Below are 21,758 nucleotides of genomic sequence, written 5' to 3' on the forward strand. Positions count from 1 at the left end.
TTCTAGCTGCCGTTTGAGGTCTGTCTTAGTAGGAGCGGAGCGCCCTACCCGGTTCCTTGCATCAACATCCAGATAGTGCTCGACTCCGCGCATCCGCGGCACCAGTCCTGCAGAACAAAAAGATCCAGAGAGCTCGCCTTCGTGCATACGTTCGCACCAGCGTTTCCAGGAACTATACGGTTACATGAGCTGCACAAACTTGGAGGTTAACAAAGAAGCTCGAGAACAAGGACCGCACAGAGAGCAATAGAACGAAAATTGTTAGGCCTAGTGTTAAGAGACAGGACGAGAGCGGCGCGGATCAGAGAGCAAACGGGGATAGCCGATATTTTAATTGAGATTACCAGAAAAAAAATGGACCTGGGCAGACCATGTAATGCGTAGAATGGCTAACCGGTGGACCATCAGATGGGTAGCAAGAAAAGGGAAGCACAGTCGAGGACGACAGAAAACTAGGTGGGTGATTAAGTTAGGAAATTTGCAGGTGCAAGTTGGGATCAGCTAGCGGAAGACATGGGTAATTGGAGATCGCAGGGAGAGGCCTTCGTCCTGCAGTGGACATAAAAATAGGCTGATGATGATGAAGCTGCAGTTGCCGGGAAGCGAGAGAAGCAGTCAGGGATCATTCAAGGCTGTCGCATTCCACTCTTAATCGCGAAGCTTGAGCGTCCTCCAAGTTTTTTTCAAAAAGTTTTTCCTCTTTCTTCAGTGCGTGTACTCTCCTTGGTACCAAAACTCCGTGATGCTCTTCCATGAGTGTTAACAGGCGTCCTTTGCAGCTTTTCATTTCATCTGTAACCATAACCGAGCACTCGGTGATTCGCCGGGGTAGAAAGATTATGACATTTCTGCGCTCGAACGCTGTTTCCCTAGCTTTTTTTTGTCCATGGCGTAGAAGAAATAACTTGAAATGTTCCCTTAGCATATCCCATTTCACAGCCGAGACAGTTCTGCTCTTGACAGCATCTTGAACTTTTCCATAACTCCGGTAGCGATGCCATCCGCGTCTAACAGGCTGTCGTTGAGCTCCCACTTCTTCCGGATATATGCTGGATGATTTAGCTTTTGTTTGCGTCCAATTTTGATTGTCAGAAATCTATGATCTGAAAAGGTAACAGGAATCATGTCGTATGCTGCTTTTTAAAGTGAAGCTTTCTTTGCCTCTTCTCCTGGCTTTCGGGCCGCTGCTGCTGCTAATGTGTACTTGCCCGCGCGCGCCGATGGGTTTCCTGCAACACCACCAGATGGCGCTGGCCTCCGTGCATCCTGGCCGGCGCAGCCGCGGCAGTGTTTCACATTTTGTGCGTATGGTCTGTGCTGTGCTTGCTTTTCTATGTGACAAAAATGCAGGTGCTGGGCTGTGGACATTACAATCGTCCATAGCCTGACGAGAGCGCTTGAAGGTGACGTCTCAGTAGCGTGCTGGCCACGTATGCAGGAGTACGTAAACCCGCGCCTGAAAAAAAAGGCGCCAAAGCCTACACTCAACGTGGAGGAAACACAGGCCCCAAAGAAGCGTCGCGCAGAATAGGAGCGTCTGCACTATGCAGCGAAAGGTGATGCAGACCCACGAATGTGTGCTGGCTTGAAGTCGTGAGGCAAGCAACGACGCGTGGTGACCATGATAGACGACGAGCATCGTGAGCACTACGACCAGAATCGACAAGCCGAACAATAACATGTGGCGGCCATGGGAGACGAGCAGCGCGGTGAGCATCTCAACCAGAAGCGATAAGCATAACAATAATTATCGTCAGTCAAAGCAAACAATATGATGATGATGATGTATTGTGTTTAATGGCGCAAGGGCCAGGTATGGCCAAAGAGCGCCAGGCCTGTGTTAATAATTTGACAATGGAGCAATGAATTGCGAAAGGTAGATGTGTCGTGGCTGTAGAAGGGCCTAAAAACAATCGCTGTAAAATGCGTAAAATATATATGTAATAAAATTATGGCAATGGCTAATGAGGTGCACTATGAAACGAAAGAACAAATTGCAAGATAATGATGATAAATGAGAATTTATCACTGATAAGTCTTTTCAAAAAGCACTACTGCCTTGACAGGCCCTTTGAAATGCAAGGGCCTGGAGACGCGTGCTATACAAAACTACTATCGCAGCGGCATCCTCTGGAGAGAGGATGCGCTATGAAACAATTGGGCAAATAACATGCAATGTAACATCGCTAAGAAAACCCAGGACAGCTTTGGTGTTAAAGAGGGGTTTGTCACCGAGAAACATAGCGGGATGGAGAGGGAGACAGTACCGGTACGCTAAAGGAAAGTGCCTTTTTCTCTCTGTTTCGGCTTCCCTGCACTCCACGAGGGCGTGGAGCACGGTAAGCCTCTCTCCACATCTACCACAGGTTGGTGGGTCATTTCCAGTTAAAAGAAAATTGTGGGTGCCGTATGTATGTCCTATTCTCAAACGAGAGAATATGACATTAGTTCTTCGTATTTTCGTAACGGGATGCCAGGGACCTATCTGTGGCTTAACTAGATGGAGCTTATTGTTCGTTTCGGCATCCCACAAGCGCTGCCAGTGGCTTCGAAGATTATTTCTTAAGTAGGGCTTGAGGTCTGCGGCAGGGATAGAAGCTGTAGGGTTAAGGGCTCGCGATGTAGTTGATGAGGCCATTTGATCAGCCAGAACATTGCCCTCGATGCCTCTATGGCCAGGCACCCAGTACAATATAATATGCTGGTTAGACATATATGCTTTGCACAGAGCAGAATACAGTTCAATGAGTACAGGGTTTTTGTGTCTGTGTAGAGTCATGATAGCTTTTACAATGCTTAGGGAGTCTGTAAATATTATTGATCGTTTGAGTTTTGACTTGCCTATATTCTTCACGGCTGATAAAAGTGCATAGGCTTCAGCCGTAAAAATGCTTGTTTCCGGGTGCAGTACATCGGACTCGGAGAACGATGGGCCGACTACTGCATAAGAAACCCCTGCGTGTGACTTGGAAGCGTCAGTGTAAAACTGAGTGCAGGACGAGTACTTGAACTGGAGTTCTAGAAAATACATCAGGATTTGTGCCTCTGGAGCGTCTTTTGTGACCTCTACAAACGAAGTATCACACTCTATGAGTTGCCACTGCCACGGTGGCACTGGATTTGCTGGGGCCATCAAATTATTTTCAAGTAGTGGGATATCCATTTCTGCGCTTATTTTTCTTATACGTAGTGAGAAGGGTTCTCTTACTGTCGGCCGGTTATTAAAGAGTGTGGCACTGGTCATATCATTTATGATTGAGAAGGACGGATGTTCCGAGTTCGAATTTACTTTCAGGAAATAGGTAAGGCTTAAGTATGAACGTTGCATGTCAAGCGACCACACGTCTGCTTCTACGTACAAGCTTGACACAGGACTTGTCCTGAAGGCACCAGTGGCTAGGCGGATGCCTAGATGGTGTACAGGATCCAGCATCTTTAGGGCGCTTGGCGTAGCGGAATGGTACACTATGGCGCCGTAATCTAGTCGTGTGAGTATGAGGCTCTTATACAGATTTAAAAGGCACTTTGTGTGACTACCCAAAACGGTGCGTGACAACACTTTTAGAATATTCATTGTTTTCATACACTTGTTCCTTATATACTGTATGTGTGCCACAAATGTAAGTTTCGTATCTAGAATCACACCTAAAAATTTGTGTTCTGTTTTTACGGCCACACGTTGTCCCTGCAACTCAATGTCAGGATCGGGGTGCAGACCCCTCTTCCTGGAGAACAGGACGCAGGTGCTCTTTTGTGGGTTAAGGCTAAATCCATTCTCGTCTGCCCACTTAGACACCTTGTTCAGACCAAGCTGAATCTGCCGCTCACAGACTGCAAGATTGCACGAGGCGAAACCTAACTGTACATCATCGACGTATGCAGAGTAAAACATGTTTCTTGGGATATACAGACGCAAAGAACTCATTTTTACGATAAAGAGAGTGCAACTCAGCACCCCGCCCTGTGGCACTCCAGTTTCCTGCACAAATGGTCTTGATACAGCATTTCCCACACGAACACGGAATGTGCGATTAGATAAATAACTTTCTATGACATTTAACATGTTACCACGTATACCAACGTGTGAGAGGTCTCTAAGTATTCCAAACCGCCACGTGGTATCGTAGGCTTTTTCCATATCAAGGAATACAGACAGAAAGAACTGCTTATGGACAAAAGCTTCACGAATTTGTGTTTCAATACGTATCAAATGGTCGGCGGTGGATCGACCCTCTCGAAACCCGCATTGGTACGGGTCAAGCAGTTTGTTTGATTCGAGGAAATGTATTAGTCGGCGGTTTATCAATTTTTCGAACAGTTTGCAGAGACAGCTTGTTAGTGCTATAGGCCGGTAACTCGAAACAGACGATGGGTCCTTGCCCTGCTTCAGTATAGGGACGACAATGGCCTCTTTCCAGGCGGCGGGGATCTTGCCGGAGGACCATATAGCATTGTAAAGGCAGAGGAGAGTTTTCTTTGTTTCATGGGGAAGGTGTTTTAGCATTTGATAAACTATGCGGTCAGAGCCTGGGGCAGACTTGTTGCAACAACTAAGCGACGCATAGAGCTCAGCGATGCAAAATGGCTGGTTGTATGCCTCGTCTCCAGCTGCATTTTCTTTCTATTTTCTGTTTTCTATGGTAGCCTTGTCTTTTAAATGTTGGCGAATAATGGGATGAGCTTGCCACATGTTCAAAATGTGCTCCCAGGCACATTTTGGCTTGGTCTTCCAGACTGTCGCCTTGTGTGTTTACCAACGGGAGTGAATAAGTTTGTAGCCCTTTTATCATATTAACTTTCTTCCAGACTCTGCCCTCGTCTGTATACGAGTTGATGCCTGATAAAAAGCTTCTCCCAACTCTCTGTCCTGGCCTGTCGACGTGTTCTTCTCCCCTGCGATTTTATCTTCTTAAAATTGACAAGATTCTCCGCAGTTGGGGAGTCGCGTAGCAACCCCCACGCTTTGTTCTGTTTCCTACGAGCCTTCCGACATTCCTCGTTCCACCATGGGACACGGCGTTTGCAGGTCGCACCACTTATTTCAGGTATACATTCAGAAGCGGCATCAATTATAAAACATGTAAAATACTCGACGGCATTATCAATTCTCAGCGAAGATATTTCAGACCACGAGATACTACTTGTAAGACTTTGGAATTTCTCCCAATCTGCCATATCCAACTTCCAGCGGGGTGCCTGTGGTGGAGGTTCGTTTTGTAGTGGTGATCTCAGCAGTATCGGGAAGTGGTCACTCCCATAAGGATTTTTTATAACTTCCCATTTAAGTTCAGCAAATATAGACGGGGACGCTACACTGAGATCAATGGAAGAAAACGTTTTGTTTGCGAGATTGTAGTAGGTGGGTTCCTTCTTATTCAGGAGACACGCACCAGAGGAGAAAAGAAATTGTTCGATTAGGCGTCCTCGCGCATCGATACGCGTGTCGCCCCACAAGCTGCTGTGTGCATTGAAATCACCAAGAACGAGGTAAGGCTCTGGTAATTCATCTATAAGTGACTGAAATTCATGCTTGTGTAAAGGATAATGTGGGGGTATGTAGAGCGAGCAAATGGTAACGAGTTTACCCAGAAGTACAGCACGAACGGCTACCGCCTCAAGTGCCGTAATAAGTGGAAGTTGCTGACAGGCTACACTTCTGTCGAGTATGATGGCCACACCACCAGATGATGCGGCAGAATCCTCGCGATCTTTTCGGAAAACAATATTCTGACGTAGGAAGTTAGTGTTTCTGGAGTTTAGATGTGTTTCTTGAACACACAGCACCTTTGGATTAAGTTTACTGAGAAGTTCTTGGATATCGTCTAGGTTGTGGATTAGTCCCCTAACATTCCACTGCATTATTTTATTCATGTTGGAGGAAAATAAAAGGTGCTGTGTGTTTCAAGGGGTGTGTACAGCCTATTTTACAGAGCCTTTTACAGGCGCTGTAACTGGTGTCTTGTCTTTTTTGGAGCGTTCTTGGGAGAGTCGCCTCTCCCTAGACACTCCGTGTGCCGTCTGAGAAGTTGTGTCCATTGCCTCTTGCGAGGCGTTGGACACTCGCTCTAACGAGCGATGTGTACGTCGGTTTTGCTTCGCCTCGGAAGACGAAGCCTTTGTCCCCACCAGTGCCGAGGTTGACGGTACCTCCTTAGCCTCCGTGCTATCCTGGCTGCTGCCAGAGCTAGCAGGGGCCACTGGTGTGGCCAAGTTCGGTGATGGCAAGGCAGCCTTGGCTGCTCCCACCATAGGGGCGGCTGCCACAGCCGGCGGCTCGCTGCGCGCGCGCCGGGCAGGTGGCGGAAGCCGGTGCGACGTTGCCCCCTGACGCGTCGCCTCGGCATATGTTGTGCTGTGGAATGGCAAGCACCTTTTACGTGCTTCCTTGAAGGAGATGTTCTCACGAACTTTGAGAGTGATAATTTCTTTTTCTTTTTTCCAGTTAGGACAAGACGGGGAGTAAGCTGGATGCTCACCATCACAGTTTACACAGTGAGGTGTCGCTTCACAGTTGTCTGAGGAATGACCTTGCGTTCCACATTTCGCACATGTGAGTCTACCACGGCAGCTCTGCGAGCCGTGGCCAAATCTTGGACATTGGAAGCATCTTCTGGGATTGGGGATGTATGGCCTGACAGCTAACTTTGTGTATCCGGTTTCTATGGTTTCTGGCAGATCGCAAGTGGCAAAAGTCAGGATCAGGTGTTTAGTGGAAATTTCCTTATTTTCTCTTCTGATAATGATGCGCTGTACGTTTGTTACGTTTTGTTCTTTCCAGCCTTCCAATAGTTCGGTTTCAGACGAGTCGATTAGATCTGCATCAGACACTACTCCACGTGCTGTGTTCATAGACCGATGAGGTGACACGGTAACAGGTATGTCTCCAAATGCCACAAGCTTGTTCAATTTACTGTGCTGCGCTTTGTCACGGATCTCAAGCAGGAGGTCCCCGCTCGCCATTTTGGTGACCTTGTAACCTGGGCCAAGGGCGTCAGTCAAGCCTTTCGCAACAAGAAAAGGGGATACGGTTCGAGCTGGTTTTTCAGTTTTCTCACTGTGCACAACTTGGAATCGGGGAAAAATTTCTTTCGGTCTGAATAGGTTTAATATTTCATCGGTGCGCCCCCTCTTGTGAGGGTGACGATCAAGTAGACGGGGAAATGCAGGTGTTCCCATATTAGTTCGGTTTATTTCGGCGGCAATCGCGGCCACCCACCACGGAGCCCAACTAGGGGATGCTGCAGCACTTAAGGTGTAAGGCTGCAGACGCCAGCCGTGCATTGCTGCTATAACCCAATATAAGATACCCAAGAGAGGGCACATACACAAGGTTAACCCGAGCCGCCTATGAAAACGTGGAAGTAACAGAAGAGAATAGGATACAGGACAGTAAACAAAGGAGATAGGAAAGAAAAAGGGCAGAGAGGGGGATAGGAAAAGGCGACCAGCCGGTTTCCCCTGGGTGGGTCAGCCCAGGGGGGCCGTCTACGTGAAGCAGAGGCCGAAGAGGTGTGTTGCCTCTGCCGAGGGGCCGTAAAGGTCCAAACGCCCGGCTTCGGCTCAACCCCCAGGATCCCCTTTTCCCCGGACACGGCTAAGCCACGCACGGCGACACGCGGGAGGGTCCAACCCTCACGTGCTCGGGTACGTGGTGTCGCAACACACCAAACGCCTGCTCACGCAGACGCCCCTGCGGGGAAGCAAACAATATCGAAAGCTTCCTTGATTCCCACAGTGCGTGGGATCCGCATAATTTTTCATCTTCAATACTCCTGGTCGTATAGGGTATTCGGTCTAGTCGCGGGAGAGAAGTGCCCTGCCGTGATATAGCCTGGAGACGGCGAAGCGAAATCAGTGGCGTCCATAAGATCAAACTCACGGAGCTGCTATTTCAGCTCAGATCTGCTGGAATCTGGTCGCAAAGGCAGATAGTAATCTGTTGCATTTTGAAGGAAGTTGAAGCCTCCCGCTATGAATTTTCTTATCGGAGAGTCAAGGTACTACGTAGCTTGGAAAATAGGTCAATTAGTTCGGCAATTACATTCCGTGCGTAATTGGACATAAATTTGCTCTCAAATTCGTTCAGTAATGCATCAGCTAACCTAGCGGCTTCGTTTATATATAGTTCTGAGAAAATGGTAAATAAATTCTTGCCAAGAAAAATGCCCGTACCAACGGTGTGCGGGTGAAGAAAAGGAAGTGTATTTTTCTTTAAAACACGCGACATTTCTTCTATGCGTTGAGTCGAGGAAAATTGCGTCGACGCTTCTTGCGTCTCCGGGGCCTCCTGTAGCGAAATGCGTAATATGACGAAATTTCCGGTAGCCCTGCTTCCGACAGAAAGAGCTATTACGATAGATGATCCTGGTTTCATTCACCACAATCCTTGTCGCTAGCGGACAAGGCGCGTGTTTCGTTCTTGACTGTACCAACGCCCTTTCCTGTTTCTTGGGTTCTCTCTTCAGGATACCAGACGTTGCGTTCACGCGGCCACTTTCCTTGGTCGTGAATCTGATCCTCTGTGCTTGCTGTGTGGTTTTGGGCTTTTGGAGAGGTTGTCCGGGGCAATTTTTCTCATTGGATTACTCTGGCAATGACATTCTGGTTGCGGCTTCAACGCCGTTGACTTCTTCGAGCCCTCCTTTCTTTACGGCACTGGGAGCTCGCCTGTGTTCTTTTTGGGGAGATTCAGATGTATCTTCACCTTTCGTTGCTGTGGGCTAAGCTTGCGTCGCGCAAGGTGATAACTCATCCTCGATCGGACTACCGTCCATAAACCGTTCGCCATCGGTGGCAACGCTGGCTTGAGTGATAGCTGCATACGCTTCAACACATTCTTGTGTTGCGTGTCGACGCGCCGTGTTTGCTCAGTGGCTATGGTGTTGGTCTGCTGAGCAAGAGGTCGCGGGTTCAAACTCCTGCCACGGCGGCCGCATTTCGATGGGGGCGAAATGCGAAAACACCCGTGTACTTAGATTTAGGTGCACATTAAAGAACCCCAGCGGGTCCAAATTTCCGGAGTCCCCCACTACGGCTTGCCTCATAATCAGATCGTGGTTTCGGCACGTAAAACCCCATAATTCTTTTATGTTGCGTGACGTTATTTTTTTCAATTCTTAGCAACCACGAACCTTTGCACTCGCGGCGGATATGTTATATACGTTTGCACCTTAGGCACAGAGGTGCTTGGCCGGGCAATAAATCGGGAGCTACGCTAGATCCAAGCCTTATTTCATGAAGTAGACATAGCCTTCTTTTAGTCTAATGCGCATGTGCCTATTTGTAGACAGAAAATTGAGGAACTTTTCGGAAAACCCTTTCCAGTCGGAAATATGCACTTTCCCGTATCATTAAAGAGATTGGCGAATCGCTTCGTCAGGTTAAAAGTCGTGGACCCCGTGAAGCGGGATTTGCACTTTCGTTTTGTTAGGGTCAATTACCATGCAACGGAGACCTTTCATTTGTATTTATTTTGCGAACAGCTAGTATCCTTTGCTTTGCGGGCGTCTGCGTCCGCAGGAGTTGGGTGTGTTGGGACACCACGCACCCGAGCATAAGGGGGTCGGTCCCTCTCGCGCCTAGCTGTGCGCGGCTTAGCTGTGTCTGCTGAAAATGGGATCCTGCAGCGCCGGGTGTTTTTGATCTTTATTGCCCCTCGGCGGAGGCAAAACACCTCTTTAGCCTCTGCTTCCCGTAGACGGCAACACCAGACTGACCCATCCAGGGGATATCCGTAGTTGCCTTTTCATATCCTCCTCTCCAATCTTCCTCTTTCTGTCTCACTTTCAATCTTGCCTGTCCTCTCTTTATGTCTTGTTACTTCTGATTTCCCGGGCAGCAAGGGTTAACCTTGTTTGGGTAGCCAACCTTGCGTATACATATTTGGTTATAGTAGTGTACAGATGCGTACGCATGACCTGGCATTTGAATGTCCAGAACCGTCTCACTGTTGGGCTGCATGGTGGGTGGCTCAAACTGCTGCCGAAAATTTGTCATCACATATCGCCCTCAGAATCAAGGGCCGCACCAAAGATATTTTCAAGTTTTTTGGCCCACAAACTGATGACAGTCCACGGTTTTATGTTATACAATTCGATAAAACATAGGAGGCAATAAGAATGATCTCTCTTTTTCTGGTTGCGACACCACTAACTGAAGCTCTTGGACCAGGCTATAAAATTTACAAGTTGGCAAGCAGTGGTCTCCTTGTGGAACTCCGTGATAAGAAGCAACATAAAAAACTGCCTATTATTGCGTCTTTTGGGGACGTTCCAGTGAGTGTGACCCCGCATCGTACCATGAACACCATCCGTGGTGTCGTATCTGATGGTTATTTTATTGATGTGACAGAGACTGAGCTACTAGAGGGCTGGAGTGAGCAGAATTTTACCAGTGCAAAACTAATCAAAATGAGGCGCGATGGTGAAGAAACACAAACGAAGCATCTTATCCTGACTTTCGGTTCAAGTGTGCTGCCCGAGACGATCGAGACAGACTATGTGAAGATGACGGTCAGACCATATCTTCCTAATCCCCTGCGATGCTTCAATTGCCTAAGGTTCGGTCACAGTTCTCAGAAGTGCAGAGGCCGACTAACCAGTGACAAATGTGCCCATGAACATCCGTCCGAATCTTGCGAGAACGCTCCACACTGCGTAAATTGTGATGGGGAGCACGCCGCATGCTCGCGGTCCTGCCCATCATGGAAGAAGGAGAAAAAAAATGTGCTAATCAAAGTAAAAGAAAAATTATTGATGGGAGCACACAAAAGAGTATCATACCTGCCAAAGAACAGCTTTGCCGAAGTGGCGTGTCAGGGGGCACCCCTGCATTTGTCCGGCCAACACATAGTGAGCCGGCGGTGACGCCATCCGCCCCCTCGGCGGCTTGAGCTAGCGCTCCTACGCCGTCTCGCGCCTCACGTGAGGCCATGGACATAACCATCAGCGAGATGGCACTGTCAGCGGCTAAGGAGTGCCGAGATTTTTTAGTTCGCTCCAGGAAAGAAAAACCCCGCATCACAGGTCCCGGCAAGGGCTGCGTACCCTAATTTTGCATTCCCTATCACACAGCACAAACTTCTGTTTTCAATATGGACACGCAAATATTACAATTGAATGTTAGGAGTCTTCTCCATAACCTTGATGACGTCAAAGAGCTTCTTTGTAAATATAGTCCCAGGATGCTGCGTGTTCAGGAAACGCATCTCAAATCAGCACACGCAAACGTTCTGAGGCAATATGTCATTTTTCGTAAAGATCGCGACGACGCTACCACCTCGTCGGGCGGTGTGGCTATAATAGTTGATAAGGGTGTTGCTTGCCAGCAGTCACAACTCAGAACAAACCTTGAGGCAGTTGCTGTTAGAGCGGTACTGTTTGATAAACTAGTTGCATTTAGGTCTCTATATATCCCTCCTATCTCTCAGCGTTCCAGAACAGAATTTCATAAGTTTATCGTCGCACTTCCCAAACCTTATATAGCCGTAGGAGATTTCAATACACACTGCACTCTGTGGGGAGACTCGCTGCTTTGCGAGAGGTCGCCTAATAGAAAATTGTCTATTTTCCTCTGGTACATGTCTGCTTTAATAAGAGCCTACAATATACAGCCTTGCACACTAAACATACTCTTCCATAGAACTAAGCATAGTGTCGAGTACACTTATGCCGTACCTAGAGTGGAGCGCCGTTAAGGATTCCTACGGAATGAACCACTTCGCGTTAGTTTTGAGTCAAACAAAAATGATGAATGCTACCCACACGTTCGTCGATGGAAGGTTGACTCAGCTAACTAGAAAATTCTTCCAGAACACACATGCTTAAGCCGGGATGATATTGTCTCTTTTATTATAGGCGATGCTGTGGCGTACTTATATGCTTTGTAATTCCACAAAATGCAGTCATCAATCTAACGGACTCGCGAATAAACGTCACATCCCTTAGTCGAACGAATAACGTCAAAAAGCGCGGACAAATCAAAACAACGCTTGGGGACGACTTCGCGACACTCGAACCGCCGAAAACTTGATTAACTTTACGCGAATAAAGTCGCAGGGTAGAAGAACGCGTCTATGTGCTAAAAGAGAGAGTTGGGAGAAGTACATCTCCGGTCTAAATTCTTACACGGGTGGGATGAAAGTGTGGAATAGAGTGAATAAATTAAAGGCCGGAAGGAACCCCCATTACCCTTAGGAAGTACTCAAGGGGAGAGGCTGGAAGATCAGGCAGATTGTCTGCGCGAACACTTTGAATATATTACCAGTGCATCCATTACACGCATAAATTCCTGAAGTTCAAAGAACGCGCAGAATCACAGCCCCTTGATCGCAAATGCGCAGGAAATGAAGATTTAAGCCGCCCATTCAGCTTAGCTGAACTTAAACCTTCTCTCACTTGCTGCAGCAACTCGGCGCCAGGCGACGATCGTATCATGTATGAAATGATTAAATACCTGCATCCTGAAACACTGAAAACACTCTTGTCTCTTTTTAAAACTATGTTGGTGGCTAGGTATATTCCGTCCTCATGGACAGAAGCTAGCCCGAGACTTAAACAAGGCAAATACCCGTCCTTAGCCAGCAGCTACAGGACAATAGCGCTAACAAGCTGTCTGTGCAAACTGTTACAAATAATTATAAACCGGCGCTTATTCTGTTTCCTAGACAAATAAATACTTGACCCTATCCAATGTGGTTTCTGAGAAAGTAGGTTGACAATAGACCCCCTTGTTCACGTCGAGGCAAAAATCAGATTTTTGTTTGTCATGCCGTCGCTGCCAGCCACTGTGGGCCATTGCCGTCAACGCTTTCGCAGAGGGAGGGGCAGTGTGGAAACGCCGACATGATTAGCGGCATCAGAGTCAACTGTGGACGAAGAAGAGAATGGACGCGCGATCAGTGGTGCGAGGGACGCGCGAGCTGCGGCTGGGCGCCCTTGGGCGTGGCCGGCGGAGACTGGAGCCTGCTGGCGTGGACTTCGGGGCCGAGCCATTTCCCACGATGCATAAGAAGTTATTACTTTCCGTGTACGACACGACACGACGCTTCGAGATTTTGCGAGGTCTTTCCGCAATACGCGTCCGTGGAAATATGTTAACCGGACGATTTTGCGTGAGTGGGCAACGCTGTATTTACATCATTCACCTAGGCGACTGGTTTACCGTAAGGGGGCGTGCTTAGTTGCACGCTCTTTGTTGTAACAATGAATTCCCTGCCTACTGTGATTCCACGCACTATGTTTAATCTGTGTATGTTGATGATGTGCAGATAGGTTTCAGATCATGCAACATTGCCATCTGCGAACGACAGGTGCAGCTTGGATGAAACAAATTTGCTAAATGGGCCGATGTAAATGAGTGTAAAATAAACGCACAGAAAGCAGATGCATACTCATCTCAAGCAAAAGAGGCGTGCCACCAGTGCCAAGTCTTACGATCAATCGAGAGGAACTATCTGTGAGCAGTGAAAACAAATTCTTAGGAACAGTTCTAGACTCTAAGCTTACCTTCATCCCACATCTCAAGTATCTGAAGGCAAAACGTCTTATGACGATAAACGTTCTAAAACTGGCGCACGGCGTGGTGTAGTGAGCGGAGGTGCCTTTTGAACTTGTACAAGAGTCTGGTCAGCTCAAGCCTTGATTGACGTGGTACAATCTATAGTTCTGCGCTACATCAAGTGCGTTAAAAATCTTAGACCCTGTTCACCATTCAGGCATCCGCATTGCGAAAGGTGTCTTCAGAACAAGTCCTGTAGAAAGCCTCTACGTAGAATCAAACTAGTTATCACCCCGTCTACAGATGTCATAATCCAGCTGAACATATATGACAGTACATTCGAATTCAGACCATCCTTGCTACAAAACTTTAAATGATACGTCCTGTGCCATGCTTTTAATTATCGGCCCACAGCGAGAAAGCCGTCATTCTCGAATCCTTTGGAGAAGTCATCGATGCGATGCGATCTTATTGTTACGTCAAAGTGCAGAAACACAGTGTTCCTGATTGCTGTTCCAGTAGGCAGAAGTGGCATCACAACATTGCATCCGTTTAGCGAAGAAAAAGCGGCGGCCACTCAGCGGCGTTGATGCCGCTCTGACGGAGCTCATGATTACAGCGTCCGACGCACGCGGCAGCCAACGAAGGAACCAGGCGTATACCTCAACGCCGCGGCTGAACCTTGCCAATTTGTTTTTGTAGTGGACATAGTAACCACTGTCTCAAAACTGTTAGGGCCTCTGCCGCTATATCTTTGTTGATTTCAGCGTTTGCAAGGACGATTCTTGTAAGCTTTGCTGCATTCTACTCTAACATTTCGTCCTATAATGTGTTTAATGCATAGCGCCACTTTTAAACATGTCTTTCATTAGAACAGTGAGCACTCCGCCGCGCTAGGACTGATTGGTGTCGCAATGCGCCACGGCACGTACTCAGCCCTCTTGTTTGTGCCGGTTCCTAGTTCGCAGCTCGCACATATGTGATGACGGAAAGGTATGTGTGTGTGATAAGGAGGTCTGCACATATTTTAACCTCTGTATTCAAAAGGTAGTGCGAAGCTTTGCGGGATGGGATTGCGTAATAACATTTTTATTATGGATCTGTGATTCCGAACTATCGTCCAGGCGACAAACTAGATTTTCCGTGCGTACGTCTGATGCAGCTGTAGACACTTCGCATGAAATAACGGGGCAGCATGTTGCAAGCTTCGGTATAGCCGATCACCACCACCATATAGTCCTACCTTGGACCCAGTGCAATACAGAAGATTTTCCGAACCATCTCCAGTACGCATACAAATGGTATTTCATCATGAACTTTCATTAAACTAATTCGGTCCACAACTATGTTTCTCGTGGAAGGCGCGGGCTCAAAAAAAGTGGATATATCAACATGAGAAGCTTTGAGCCGCCGTTTCCAAGGCAGACAGTGAGAGCGCGGAAGTGATTTACAAATTTTTTTACACGTTGTATGATGATGAAGCATACTCGTATTCATGACAATAAAAGACAGCACTCCTTTATACAATTCTAATAACGAAATACAGAATCCCCAATACATAATCACGTAATGTGTAGTTTCTGCGTGCCAGAATTAGATAATCCCTTCGCGGCAGAGAAAAGTCTCAGTTGTACAGTTCTCACTTGTTTGTACATTCATTCGTGCGCATGACGTTCGTATAATAGCTTTGCAAGCGGGTGAGGAAGCATTTGTTTTGCTAACGTAAGGCGTGTAAAGGAAATTTTCTAAGCATCTGCATTGCATGAATTATAGGACTTTGTAACTGACGATAACTCGGAATGCGTATATTCGTAGAATGTTTGAATCGGGTGCACACTTCTTGGCTGGATTTAGTGGGCACAGCTTGTGAACAGACACAAGATTGTATTTTATAAAAAGGTGTCTTGTGGACACACTTTGCTCAACGCACGCAATGTGACGAAGTGCTTCGTTCTTGTAATATATGCCACTGGTTTAGGTTCGTTAACGTGGTGGCGCCCCAGACTAGATACCAATAACTTGCATAGGAAAAGAGTTGTGCGTTAAATATGCAATTTACCAGCTGTCGGTATGTTAAACTTGATTTTGGCCACAATTCCTACTACTTTTGCTATCTGGATGTCATCGCTATCTTGATGCTATATGGGTGTTTGCTATCTGGATGTCCCAAGACACATGCCGTTGAAAAACTACACCAAGTGACTTCACTCAGGCAATGGTTTCTACATGTGTACAGTACTACATGAATACCGGACAAGTAGGTGTGACAGCCCATTGTTTAGGTGGGAATATAGTGGTGCTTGTTTTAGCTGTGCTAATTTTAAGATAATCATTAGGTTCCAGTTGTGTAAGCTGCGGAGAGCCTCATTAATATAACCTTGGAGAATTTCATAGGAATGGCCGCAGTAAAAAAAGGTTCTATCATCTGCACATGTTATGAACTCGGCGCCATAGGTGATTTGTGTAATGTAATATATAACGAAGCTAAACACAGACTGCCGAAATATTCTCACTTGCGGGACACCTGAAGTAACCGACTTGTACGTAAATAGATTGTCCTGAGAACAAACACATTGCATTCTATCCCCTTCAGTCACGGCGTACACATTTGTGTACGCGACTTATTTTCGCAATTTCTCTGCAGTGGTGTCAAGGAATAGATCGCGAACATTAAGCTTATAGTAACTTGAAAATTCCGCTTACCTAATGCACCTCCATTTTATTTCTGAGTGCAATGTGTCACTATAGACTACCGCTTTGGTGAAGGCACTACCGTGTTTGAGGGGCTGTTCGACGTGAAGCGGTTTGGTAGCAGCTGTGAAATAACTTTTTTTCCTTTCTAGTAATGCTTGCAGCGAATAATTAAATTGTGTATGTAATTCGAGCGGTTTACTAAATTTATTTTATGAAGAAACGTAGTATGACTGACTGATCACTAAGTAGATATTCGATAACTCTATAATTATAATGAGTCATCATAATATGCACAAGGAGTCCTTCCACTACCTAGATTTGCTTTCAATGGAGCATGCAGTACCTTGGCATAAATATTTGTAAATTTCATACATTTATCGAAAGTCTATCATAATTCGTGACTGAAGGGGCTATGTTGAAGATTGCATCTTATTTGACGCTGTTTTATAGCAACGGTGTTTAAGCCTCGTGGCGGAGTTAATATAGCCAATTCTAGAGGAAAACTGCTGACCGGTCGATGCTTTCGCCCACTTTAAATCTAAGCGCTTCAGGAAAGTGCAAGTTGCTTACGTGTATCAGCGTCCAATACCTTCGCATTCCATTAGGATGTGCGGAGCGGTCTCCAGATGTTTGCTGCAGCATACACATGCTTCATCTAGTTGCGAATATTTGCATAGGTATGTTTTTGCCCTTAGGCAACCAGCTCGAGCCTTCTTCCCTCCGTGTTATCTTACAGATTTTACCTTCTAATTTCTTCTCATTCTTGTAGGTTTCCATGGTCTTTTTTATTTCCATTCTTTGCGTCCAATTCACTGTCTCTATTCTCTCACTTTCTTTCTGATGACTCCTGGTTGTCTATTTACACTTTGAATTACCCTGTACTTGGTTGCCAACTTTCTTGATCTCTTCCTCCATCCTGTGTCCACGCTTTTCCGGTACGTATACTTGTTGATGATGATGATGATTTATTGGCATCCCCTTTGAAACGGGGTGGCGACAAATAGTCACCTAGCCTGCTTGATTTAATCAGGTATACTACACATGTTCTTTATCTCGCATTTTTGTATACCTTTTTCAAAAATTTAGCTTGTACCGCTGCCTATGATTTTAAGAGATCAGGTCGTATCGATCTTTTCCCTGCTTTTTTTCCACCAGTACTCTAATCGTCTCTTGCTGATCTCTACGGCTGATCTGTTTATGTTTCCTTACACTTTAAACCCAAGCGCTTCTGGGAGTTGCACGTTACCTACGGTTCTCGCTGGGTGGATCCCGTCGCATTCCATTAGGATGTGCTGAGTGGTCTCTGGATCTTTACTGCAGCATACACATGTCTCATCTAGTTCCGAATATTTGTTCCGATATGTTTTCGTCCTTAGGCAACCGGCTCGGGCCTCAAATAGCAAGGCACTGCCCTTTGTGTTATCGTACAGATTTTCCCTTCTAATTTCTTTCTTCTCATTCTTGTAAATCTCCATTGTCCTTTTCGTTTCCATTCTTTGCATCCAATTCACGGTCTCTATTTCTCTCACTTTCTTTCTGATGACCCCTGGTTGTCTATTTACAGTTTCGATTATCCTGTACTTGGTTGCCAACTTCCTTGACCTCTTCCTCCATTCTGTGTCCACGCTTTTCATGTAGAGATACTTGTGCACTTTAGCCGCCCATTTATTTTCATCCATGTTCCTGAGCCTTTCTTCAAAACTAATTTTGCTTTGTGCTTCTCTGACTTCAAAAGAGGCCCAACCCATGTCTCCATGCACTGCCTCATTTGTCGTATTACCGTGTGCTCCCAAAGCCAACCGGCCTACTGATCTTTGGTTAACTTCTAAACCCGCCAATATATCCGATTTCAAGCATATAATGGCATTTGCGAATGTTAGCGCTGGCACCATTACTCCTTTCCAGATTCCACGCACCACCTCATACTTATTGTGGCCCCACAGTGCTCTGTGTTTCATTAATGCTGCATTCCGCTTCCCCTTTATTTTCAGATTATCTTGGTGGTTGCTTGAGTAATTCTTTCCTTCGTTTATGTGTACGCCGAGGTACTTGTATTGCTTCACTATGGGTATTACTTGCTGTTGAATTGACACCACGAAGTTACTCGTGTGTTCATTAAAGATCATAATCCCTGATTTCTCTGTGCTAAACTTAAGGCTTAGATTTGTCGCTGCGTTCCCACAGATATTCGCAAGTATCTGTAAATCTTTTTTATTGTCCGCGAGTAGCACAATGTCGTCTGCGTACATCAATCCAGGGACCTTTTGTTGCACCATTTGTCCATTACGCATGTAGGATAAATCAAAACCTAATTCGCTGTTTTCCAGTCGTCTTTCTATGCCCTTGACGTAAAGCGTGAACAACAATGGTGACAGAGGGCATCCTTGCTTCAATCCTTGGTGAATTCCCACCATTCATTTCCTTTTCGACCTTCCCATGCCACTTGTACTTGGTTGTCTCGATATATCTCCCTCAGCAGCTCCACGAAATCGTCATCTATGCCTTCGTAGTGAAGAATATCCCACAACAATTCCCTGTCTACGTTGTCATAAGCTCCTTTAATATCTAGAAATGCTACCCATAAAGGTCTTTTCTGAGCTACTGAAATCTCTATGCACTGAGTTAGTACAAACATATTGTCTTCTAAGCGTCTGCCTGGCCTGAACCCATTCTGTAGTTCCCCCAATACACCGTTTTCCTCCACCCACTTCGACAGTTCTAATTTTATGGCTTGCATTGCCATTCTATATATCACCGACGTTACTGTAACTGGCCTGTACGAGCTCGTCTTATTCTTATCTCCTTTGCCTTTGTAGATGAGATTCATCTTGCTTTCACGCCATCCAACGGGAATATTCTTTGTTCTAATCACTTGCTCTATGGCATTAGTCAGCAGTGCCTTGCTTTTTGGACCGAGGTTTTTGATTAGCTGTATTGGGATTTCATCGGGTCCTGCTGCCGTGTTGTTAGGGACATTTTCTGCTGCCTTTTTCCAATAGAAGCTTTCTATGCTGAATTTTGATCTCTCAAGCCTCTCTGTTGTTGCTGGATCTGTTGTCTGAACTACACTTTTTCTCGTACCGAAGTTATGCCTGATAACGTCTGTGATGTACCGCAGCGCATCATCGCCTTCATAGATGTTACCATCTTCATCCCTTATAGCCGTTTGCGAGTTTCTAGTTGGAGCTCCGAGTGCTTTTATATTGTGCATCGGTATTGTGGCGCTATCTAGTGCAGGCGCCTGCAAACGCAGCCTTTGATGGGCTATAAACTAGAAATAAGTATTTTCAGAATACGCTTCGCATTTTCTTTAAAAATATATGGAATTAACTTTAAACATTGTCCACACGTAGCTGCTGCGTATAAATGCTATTCTTGCATAATATTTTGCCTATTTTTATAGCGTTACAATACCGAAAGGTTTGTTACAATACCGTGGTGACGCTTTTGTGTTAACACTTTTTTTTTCACCCAGCTTTTCCTATAGAGTCACTATACTAGCTATAAGCCTCGTTGTTTAGCTGTTATATATCGCGGTGCACCTTCGTTTACTGGTATCGACTTCGTATCCCACCTCTTCAACAACTATCGCCGCGAAGAGTGTTGCTACGGTTACATTTGTTTATAAGCACAACACTGCGCTTTCACGACATAATTCACTGTGCAATGTTGACGGGTCATAAGACTGCTGCGAAAATCGCAAATACCAAATTCGCGCGAATATTTGCCGTAAACATACGCACCGTTGACGTCTGCAGCACAGTAAGCGACAATAAGAAAGCTCAAAACTGCCATTTTCATGGCTGTTCTTCTGTAAACGGTCTGCCGCTGTTCCGAATGTATGACTCAAGAATGATTGCTTATATTCAGACATGGCTGAAAAGTCATCGGGTAGATTTCCCGCACGAAAGTTAACAAAAAAGCTTAACTATATCAATAGTTGGAAGCGGTCTGACCTACTATAGTTATCCTTATTCAGAATAAGACGCAGAAGCAAAAACAAGCTCGAATATGGAAGCGGGATCGTATGTACTGTCGAAAAATGACGTCACGAAAACGTATACGACGCATGTCTGCTGATGTGTGAGGCTGAGCTCCCTGCTGCTTTCTCATTTATTTCGCCTTGCCCTTTTCATTCGCTTTGCTACATCTATTAAAAAAGAAAAGTTTACATTTGCAGTGCCTTTGAACAAAATTAGAAGACGTCATGCGTGGAATATGAACGTGAAATAGCACAAAACTTGCTGTAGTTGCTACCCAAACTTTTTGAAGGCGTTATATAGAGAGCAGCTACAGGAGAAGTAAGACGCATATATTTCGATTCACAAGTGCAGCATTCCTGGTTTCCGCTGATTTCATGTTTGTTGTTCCAATTACACTTTTAACAAGTTGCTTCTAGCCGTCAGTCTTACAGAGAAGAATGAACGACGGCGGTGCGGGAGTACCGCTTGTGGGTATATTGAAGGAAGCCTACCTCGTTCAGTGCCAATAACATGACTGGAGCTGCTAGCACGATGCCCTCGCCTACTCGGAATAAACACTGGAACATAAATGGCTTGAAGACATAATTTTTAAGCCTGCGAGCTTTATTGTTTGCATGTATGTGCAGTTGACCTTATTGTACACACTCAAGACGTATTCCTTTAATAACAGCTTTAAAAAATTGATACGCCGACAAGCCTATCCACAAGAACTTCAAAAATGTGAGTGTTTGTTTTCTGAGAAACACACTTGACATTACCGGCTTGTCACGGTTACCGGTGCACGAGACAGGAATCAGGACAAAGACACGCAAAACACATTTATGATGTACCACAGCGATAAGTCCACGTCAAATCTATACACAACCGCAAGAATCATTACACTGAGTTCGATATCTACTTATCAAAACGTCCTAATGAGTCACGTGCGATGTGGCGCTTCCGTGTCTGCTTTGATGTGCTTCTTGCGCAGGACTGGTAGAATGCTGGCTTCTCTGATGAGGGTTGTCTCCCTAGAATCGGCCTGGCTTGTCGAGCGATGTCATCGGTGAGGTTATCCCCGTAGCACAGGTCGGGGCCGCTGTCCTCCGACCAAGCCTTTGCTGGCGACCACGGTGCACAGCCGAGGGGCGTGGAGGATCAAGCCCGACTGGTGCAGGGCCACTGTCGTCCTCCTCCTACTCAATTCTTCGATATCGACGCCATTGGTCACCTCCTTATTGTTGTTGTCTTCGCCCAGTCTCCTAGCGGACTTCTTCCTTCTTTTCTTCTAGCCGTCCTTCTTGCTCCTTCCAGGCAACGTCAGCCTTCTTCTTCTTCCTTCTTTTCTTCTTTTTCTTCCACTTCAGCTCGCGACACCGGCGTTCCAGGACATGTTAACTCGACTTTTGAGATTCGCATATGGAACCATACGTTTCATGCAAAGGACGCAAAGCGGATATCCTCTGCAAAAGACTAGGTTTCCAATTTCCTTGCAACAGACTATCACCATCTGCGAGAATGTAATCAGCACAGCAACAAAGCTGGAATTATTTTGCGAGATGCAAGAACCATGAAGCACCTGACTTTAATAAATGCTCTCGCACT

General features: G+C 46.1%; 1 long non-coding RNA gene across 2 annotated transcripts in view; it reads right to left on the reverse strand.

Moving 5' to 3' along the window:
• LOC125943061 (uncharacterized) overlaps window positions 1-21,758 on the reverse strand; it is a 195,303-nt gene that overhangs the window by 114,936 nt on the left and 58,609 nt on the right. Inside the window, exon 1 of one of the 2 annotated variants that reach the window (XR_007465525.1) lies at window positions 19,935-20,846. The exons of the other annotated variant lie outside the window; for it this stretch is intronic. This is a non-coding gene — a long non-coding RNA (uncharacterized LOC125943061). Of the gene's footprint in view, window positions 1-19,934; window positions 20,847-21,758 lie in introns of those variants that run through there. 2 annotated transcript variants of the gene reach the window in all.

The sequence above is a fragment of the Dermacentor silvarum genome, chromosome 2 (assembly GCF_013339745.2).
Source record: "Dermacentor silvarum isolate Dsil-2018 chromosome 2, BIME_Dsil_1.4, whole genome shotgun sequence".
NCBI classification, from domain to species: domain Eukaryota; kingdom Metazoa; phylum Arthropoda; class Arachnida; order Ixodida; family Ixodidae; genus Dermacentor; species Dermacentor silvarum.